The sequence below is a fragment of the Mercenaria mercenaria genome, chromosome 13, assembly GCF_021730395.1.
Source record: "Mercenaria mercenaria strain notata chromosome 13, MADL_Memer_1, whole genome shotgun sequence".
Classification (NCBI taxonomy): domain Eukaryota; kingdom Metazoa; phylum Mollusca; class Bivalvia; order Venerida; family Veneridae; genus Mercenaria; species Mercenaria mercenaria.
Window position 1 is genome coordinate 16,619,844 of NC_069373.1, and position 8,111 is coordinate 16,627,954.

Here is an 8,111-nt window from a genome sequence, read left to right on the forward strand (position 1 = left end):
AATGATAATGAAATACAAGCAGTTTTTGATAAAGATGTCAGGGTTCAACATATATGTATAAGGACATTACAACGCCCTCTAGCGACAACGTTTCCTGACAAGTCGGGATAACTTTAACAATTTTGATAGAGCATATCAAATAACTGAAGGAACATTTTGTCAACATATTTTTAAATCTGGCAAGTGGTTTCTGCGAAGCAGAAATTTTAACGTTTTATCTTCTACATCGCCATGGTAACCAGAGATCTGCATGAAATAAAATTCTTTAAATAATGTTGACAGAGGAAAATCAAAGGAGTGTCCAGGCCAGATTTCATAAACATTATAGAATGGTATCAATAGGGATGCCATTTGAGAAAACATTGGACGGACGGACGGACGCACGACAGACAGACAGTAAATGATCACAATAGCTCTCTCCCGAGCACTTTGTGCTCAGGTGAGCAAAAATATGATCTAAATCTATCGAGCTTACCGTGTATTGTGCCATTCACGTAGAAGAATGTCAATAGACTTTCTGGTCACTCGTTTCATTGCTTAACATCATGATGGCGGAAACATTGGAACCAGCGCCAGAAACGTATTCTGTGTGAACATATTTCACACCTACAAAATTGAACAACAAATAGACATGTTAAAATACTCATTGGCAATGACCTCTCTAAATGTATATCTCATTCTAGTGTTCGTTTGTTATAGTATACTATACTGTATTGAAAATGTGTAAATGTGTTAAATATACCCAGGGTTTGTCAGTACTTAAGAAACTTTCAATTACCTAATATGTCAGTGATTGAGAGGCATACTCGAACAAGAAATGTTTACAGCATAAATGTTTAGCATATATAATCATCAAGTAAATTACTTTTCTAAATACGTGACGTCACAAGTGACTGCATATTAAAATGAATTTGAAACATGATATTATCACATGCAACTATGTTGGATTAAGAACGAAATAAACAATTAAATTTGCTCTGTCGTTACGTCAAAATTACCTGCTGTTGAATAGTTATAGCTTACGTTTTTAAAAGATACAGAACCTTGTGTATACTACATTACCTTTCCAAAAGCAAGGAGACAGCCATCAAGTTAAAAATGTTTCAAAACATTTACCTGTCAGCTCCCTGTATTTCATTCACCAAAACCTTGCCTCGCTTTCATGTCCTGTGTTCACCAAAACCAAGTCTCGCTTTCATATCCTGTATTCACCAAAAACCTAACCTCGCTTTATATTCTGTAACTATTCCATAAAAGAACATTTTTCATACCAACATAACTTCAGTTACTACGAAGTACAGTTAAGTCGAAATTCCACAAAAAAAAACAACTGTTAAATGTATTTTTTCATGAATGTGTGGCAACTCACGTCGAAACTTTATATAACTTTAGAAAGCAGCAAGTAAAAAACGAAAACGTAGAAACGAAACTTGTAATTATTACCAATAATGTCTGAATGCGAATGTATTTATTTCGTTCCACTATTAGAATCTAGTACGTCTGCTATACTTGGAACACTGCATGCGCATGCGCGCACAAAACACTTGTAGAATTTTTTTAAAAAGTCCTTACATATCTTTAATTTATCTTAACTCATCTTAATAAAGAAATCAATCCAATACAACAAATAAATGAATGAAAAATTTACCTTTTATATTTAGAAGTATCCCAAATCTCTGGAAAGGGTGCCACACCGGAAGGTGTTTGCCAATTCAATCACGTCTGCTTTCTACGTTTCTTTCTGCGGAGCCAAACCTCACTTCAATATTCTGTAATTAATAATCAGACAATAAAACAATTTCTGTTACCATGGTCAATGTAAGTTACATTTGAGCCGTGCCATGAGAAAACCAACATAGTGGGTTTGCGATCAGCATGGATCCAGGCCAGCCTGCACATCCGAGCAGTCTGGTCAAGATCCATGATGTTCGCGAACAGTTTCTGGTTGCAAAGCCACTATGTTGGTTTTCTTATGGCACGGCTCATTTATTATTCCTGAAAACAAGGTGTCTAGTTCACATTATTTTCATGTACCATTTAGTAATAACCATACTTTTTTCGCAAAATACCCCTAAGACACGTTTGAATAATGGTCTATAACATTCCAAACTCGGCTAAAATGTTTCTCAAACGGTAATTAATGCTGAAGAAGATTGTAAAAAATTCAAATAAACTCTATGGTTATCTTTAGTTGTCTAAATGAAGAATTTGCCGAATATTTAATTACCTTTATTTAAAGTAATTAAGGTCTCTGGAAAACAACCGCCATTCTGGGTGGTGTCTACCAAGTGTTACACGTCTGCTGTCCGCCCATTCATTTGAAACCTAGCCTCACAATCATGTTCTGTAACTAAATATTGCAAAGAAAAATGTTCTGGGGGTCATTTAATACAAAACTATAATAGTTATTCATGAGTTATTCTCGAGTGTAATATTCCTAATATTTTTATACAAATTATATGGAAAACAAAACTTCACGTGCGAAATGCCACAAAGAAAATTATGTTTGTATACGGTCCCAGTCTAGACGTTCCCTCGTCTCGGTTTAACTGATTCTCAAAAAAAAAAAAAAAGAAAAGATCCCAGGTGTTCTTGTCTAAATTAATGTGATATACGCCTACCTATATTTAAGTGTTCCTAGTCTTACGAAGATTCGTCATTTTGAAACGCTTCCCTCAAGTCTATCACGTATGCCACCTATTGTCCATCCACCGAAGCCGAGCCTCGCTTCCATATTCTGTAACTAACTGTTAGGAAAAACAACAAATTCTCCTATATAAAACAATATCAGTAATCATGGTGCTTAAAATGTTATTTCTGAAAAAGAAAGGTTTCTAACTCATCATTTCATATTGTCGTCTGATGCCACTATTTCATTCACATCTGCAGTCAAACATAATCAAATTAAGTAACTACGGCAAAAAGATTTATTTTCATAACATTCAATAGTAACAGATATTATTATTATTATTATTTATTATACTATATTTTATATAGCGTCATTTTATGATCAATTTCACGTTCAAAGGCGTTTTACATAGTTCAAAAACATCCGCAAGAAACAAAACGAAAACACATGCCCAAACAGTGATTGAAACAGTGTTCAAAAACTCTCGAGTAAACATCTTTGAACACCGATACAGAGCACAACACTTATAAAGAACACTTGCATGCAGTCCGAAGAAACAATCTGACAAAACAACAAAAACAACAACAACAACAACAACACCAAAACAAAACAAAACACCATACAGGATAAAAACGAAAACACAAGCCAAAGAATGAGTGAAACACACATCAATGAAAACTAACAAATCATCAACAACAACAACAAACACAACAACACATGTAAAACAAGCTATTGATAATCGCGTTCTTGCACTGAAACTGAGGCAAGTGGGACGAATTTATCTTTCAATGAAAAATTATCTGCTTTTTATTTGTAACAAAGAGATATGATATCATCTGTATTAAAGATGTTTACTGTGTTTAAAGTCTACACTCTGAGCATGGTTTGGAACCCCAAAAGGTGAGGAGCAGGCAACTTCAGTCCAGCAGAGCTACGTTATTCATCTGTAGCAAAGAGCTACAGTCTTCATCTGTAAATGCGGAGCTGTGATTTTCACTTGATTGATACGAAGAACTACTGTATCCATCCGTAACTTCAAGTAATGGTTTTCATCTGAAATTTAAGGCATGCAATCAATAACAAATACTTGATGCAAATACCTATCAAACGTCGAAATTACCAGGCACTCCCCGGTCCAACGCTAGTTGTTTCTGTACATCGGCTGGTCTGTAAAACAAGTTTCACGCATCAATGACAAAGGGAATTCAACAGTACTAGTCAAAGTAAATATAGAAATATACATTAACACACCTTTTTTATTTTCAGGATCTGTCACTTTCATCTGCAGCTTTCATCTGCAACTTTAATCTGTTACTTTCATCTGTAACTTTGTATTTTTTACGTTACCATGTATAATTTTCTCTTACCTTCAAGAACGATCAATTGTTACCAACCGTCTGTTACTTTCATTGGTGATCTTCTGTACATCCACTGTGTCAGAAGCCAACATCTGGTACCATTCCAACATCTAAAGATAAAAGTAAAAACGAAAGTCAGCATTAGAACAGCACAATTAACATACCTTTATTTCGTGAAAACATTCTGATCTTTCTGAACGATATTCTTGTGTATGTCCTCTGTGTCAGAAGCCAACATCTTGTATCCTTTGCATAATTAAAACTAGTTGTAAAAAAGCAAGCATTAAAGCGATAAACAAACACAAACCTGTATTTTGTGAAGATATTTTGATTTTGTTGAATGATGTGCTCGTGTTTATCCATTGTGTCAGAAGCCAACATCTGATATCATATGCATATCCAAATGTAAAAAGAAGAAAAGCCAGCTTTATAACGATAATCTATACCTACCTCTATTTTGTGAAAATATTCTGATCTTGCTGAACGATGTTCTCATGTATATCAACTATGTTAGAAGTCAGTACCTGGTACTCTTACCACATCTAAAAATGTTGGGTTTAACGTCGCACCGACACAATTATAGGTCATATAGCGACTTTCCAGCTTTGATGGTGGAGGAAGACACCAGGTACCCCTCGTGAATTATTTCATCACGAGCGGGCACCTGGGTAGAACCACCGACCTTCCGTAAGCCAACTGGATGGCTTCCTCACATGAAGAATTCAACGCCCCGAGTGAGGCTCGAACCCACATCGATGAGGGGCAAGTAATTTGAAGCCAGCTACCTTAACCACTCGGCCACGGAGGCCCCTTTACATTTAAAAATAAGTGTAAAACCAAAAGTAAGCATTAGAATAGTAAACTAAACTTACCTCTATTTCGTGAAAATAGTCTGATGTTGCTAAACGATCTCGTGTATATTCTCTGTGTCAGAAGCCCACGTCTGGTAACCTTTGCACACCTAAATAAAGAAGTAAAAAGCATGAATATTCTGATTTTGTTGAAAGATATACTCATGTGTATGCACTGTATATCAATTTGTCAGAAGTCAATGTCTGGTACCATTTGCTCACCTAAAGACAGAAGTAAAAGTAAAGCTAGCATAACAACGATTATCTATACATACGTTTGTTTTGTTAAAATATTCCGATCTTGCTGAACGGTGTTCACGTGTATATTAACTGCGTGAGAGGTCAACAATTGATACCATTCGCAAACAAAGATAAAAGTAAAAACCAAAGCTAGCAAAATTATGTGCATTCCTCTTGTTTGTGAAAATATTCTGATCTTTCTGAACGATGTTCTGGTGCATACCCACTGTGTAAGAAGCCAGCATCAGGTATCCTTTGCGCACTTAAAGATAAATGTAACAAGCAAAGCTAGCTTTATAAACGATAATCTATACAAACCTCTCTTTTGTGAAAATATTCTGATCTTTCTAAATCTTCACATGTATACATGTATCTATTGTCCCAGAAGCAAACTTCTGGTACCTTTTGCAAGCTTAAAACTAAACGTAAAAGGCAAAGCCAGCATTAAAACGGTAATCTACAATACGTACCTCTATTTATTGAAAATATTCAAATCTTGTTGAACGATTTCCTTGTGTATCCACCGTGTTAGAAGCCAACATCTGGTACCCCTTTGTACACCTAAAGATAAAAGTAAAAAGCAAATTGTTGTATCTGTACCTCAAGTCAACTGTAAACAAGGAGCTGCGTTCAATAAACGCTTAATGCCACCGGTGGCATCCTTGTCGATAGATTTTGCACCTAAGTCCAAAACGAGGTCAAGGTCAAGGTCAAACTGAGGTCAGGTGATGTTTAAAGATGAGGAATGGTCACAGTTTACATCTGTATTAGTATCAATTCATTCTTGAAAGGGGTATTGATGCTAGACGAAACGGTCCCATTTTGTTAACCAAGAGATGTCCCATATAAAGCAACCTAAGTCCAAAATGAGGTCAAGGTCAAGGTCAAACTGAGGTCAGGTGATGTCTGATGGGGAATGATCACAGGTTACATCTGCATTAGTACCAAGTCATTCTAGAAAACGGTATTGATGCTAGACGAAATTGACCCATTTGGTTAACCTTGTACGGCCGGAGGAACGGACGGACGGACAGGAAATCACTATATGCCTCCCGCATCAGTAGATGACGGGGGCATAAAAACAAAGTATGAAACATATACAATGGAAACGCAACAGTGACAGGCAGCAAAAAATATAGAAATATACACACCTTTTTACGTTCAGGATCTGCAACTTTCATCTGTTGCTTTCATCTGCTCCTTTAATCTGTTACTTGAATCTGTGAACAACTATTACTCTAAAGGTGATCATCTGTTACCCTCATCTGTTTGTCATGTATAACTTCCTGTTACCTTCATGAATGATCAAATGTTATATTAATCTGTTACCTTTATGGATGATTAACTGAAACTGTCACCCTTAGTCTGTTACCTTCATTGGTGATTTCCTGTTACCTATACCAGCTTTTATCTGCTGCCTTTATTGCTGATCATACGTAACCTGAATCTGTGACTTTCTGTTACCTCAATCTGTGATTTTCTGTTACCTAAATCTGTAACCTTCTGTTACCTCAATACGTGACCTTCTGTTATCTCAATTTGTGACCTTAATCTTTGACCTTCTGTTACCTCAATCTGTGATTTTCTGTTACCTTAATCTGTAACCTTCTGTTACCTCAATACGTTGCCTCCTGTTACCTCAATCTGTGAACTTAATCTTTGACCTTCTGTTACCTTAATATGTGACCTTCTGTTACTTCAATCAGTGACCTTGTGTTACCTCAAATTGTGATTTTCTGTTACCTCAATCTGTAGTTTTCTGTTACCCTAATCTGTGGTTTTCTGTTACCTTAATCTGTAGTTTTCTGTTACCTTAATCTGTGGTTTTCTGTTACCCTAATCTGTGGTTTTCTGTTACCCTAATCTGTTGTTTTCTGTTACCTTAATCTGTAGTTTTCTGTTACTTTAATCTGTGGTTTTCTGTTACCTTAATCAGTGTAGTTTTCTGTTACCCTAATCTGTAGTGTTCTATTACCTTCATCTGTGGTTTGCTGCAGCCTTAATCTCTGATCTTCAGTAGCCTTAATCTGAGACTTCTATTACCTTAATCTTTGACATTCTGTTATAGCTGCTACCATCTGTTCCACACACGCCTGTGAACACCTGTTACAATAATTCGAGATTTTGTGCTGCCGCCATCTCTGTCTTTACTTTTGAAAATAAGATAACTTGAAAAAGAAGGAATGTCTTACATTAACAATGCTTTACTTGTTATTCTAACACGATCCGATTCATTTTCCTATTAAACAAAGAAGGCTGGAAACAGTGAATTATTTAAGAAATAATATATCTCATCGGTGGTTTGTCGCTGAATAAATCACTGTTTGGAGTTCAGGTGCGAAGGAATTATAATACTACGCCTCTGAACGACAAACAGTGATTTACTCAGCGACAAATCACTGAATGAGATATATTATTTCGATTCTAACACGTTATCAAGGACATTAAAGTACACCCTTGTCGGCATGCATTAAATATTTGCCCGTTTTCAATCGGGTTCTTTTCCAGCGCGCCGCTACGCCGCTTAACGCTATGGCGTAATAATTGTGACGTCAGAACAGTGAATTGTTGTTTTATAATTCACTGTTTCCAGTCTTCATTGTTTAGTATGAAAACGAATCGGATCGTGTTAGAATAAACAACAACTCACTGTTCTGACGTCACGATTATTACGTCACAGCGTCAAACGGTGTAGAGGCGCGCGGGAAAAGAAACCTATTGAAAACGGGCAAATATTTAGTGAATGCCGACAATCGATGTACTTAAAAATCCTTTGTAACGTGTTAAAATCGAAATAGAGCAAAGGAGTCTAATATCGACCCTCTTCTATTATCGACCCCCCCACCCTTAATTGATACTTAATCACATTTATTACTAGAAATCATGTGATCATGTCATTCACTGTCATTTTTACGTCACAAATTTTCTTCATGCGCCATTTTGAATGTTTACATACAGTGTGACTGCATGAGATAAATTTCAGTGCCAACCACTACATCGTCCGTTAAGGTAGGTATCTTTCTGTTAAATCAA

General features: G+C 36.1%; 1 long non-coding RNA gene across 4 annotated transcripts; it reads right to left on the minus strand.

Annotated features, from left to right (window-relative positions):
• Positions 1–469: 469 nt before the first annotated feature.
• On the minus strand, positions 470–7,369 carry LOC123542731 (uncharacterized). Of its 4 annotated transcripts, none has more exons than XR_008366610.1 (9): positions 7,122–7,369; positions 5,549–5,639; positions 4,860–4,948; positions 3,997–4,097; positions 3,485–3,682; positions 2,228–2,747; positions 1,649–1,769; positions 1,117–1,243; positions 470–606 (listed from the first exon to the last, which is right to left on the minus strand). It is a non-coding gene; the product is annotated as an uncharacterized LOC123542731 (long non-coding RNA). The 4 variants fall into 4 exon arrangements; XR_008366609.1 differs by having other exon boundaries at positions 2,228–2,350; positions 2,622–2,747; positions 3,485–4,097; XR_008366611.1 differs by having other exon boundaries at positions 3,485–4,097; positions 4,860–4,938.
• Positions 7,370–8,111: the final 742 nt, after the last annotated feature.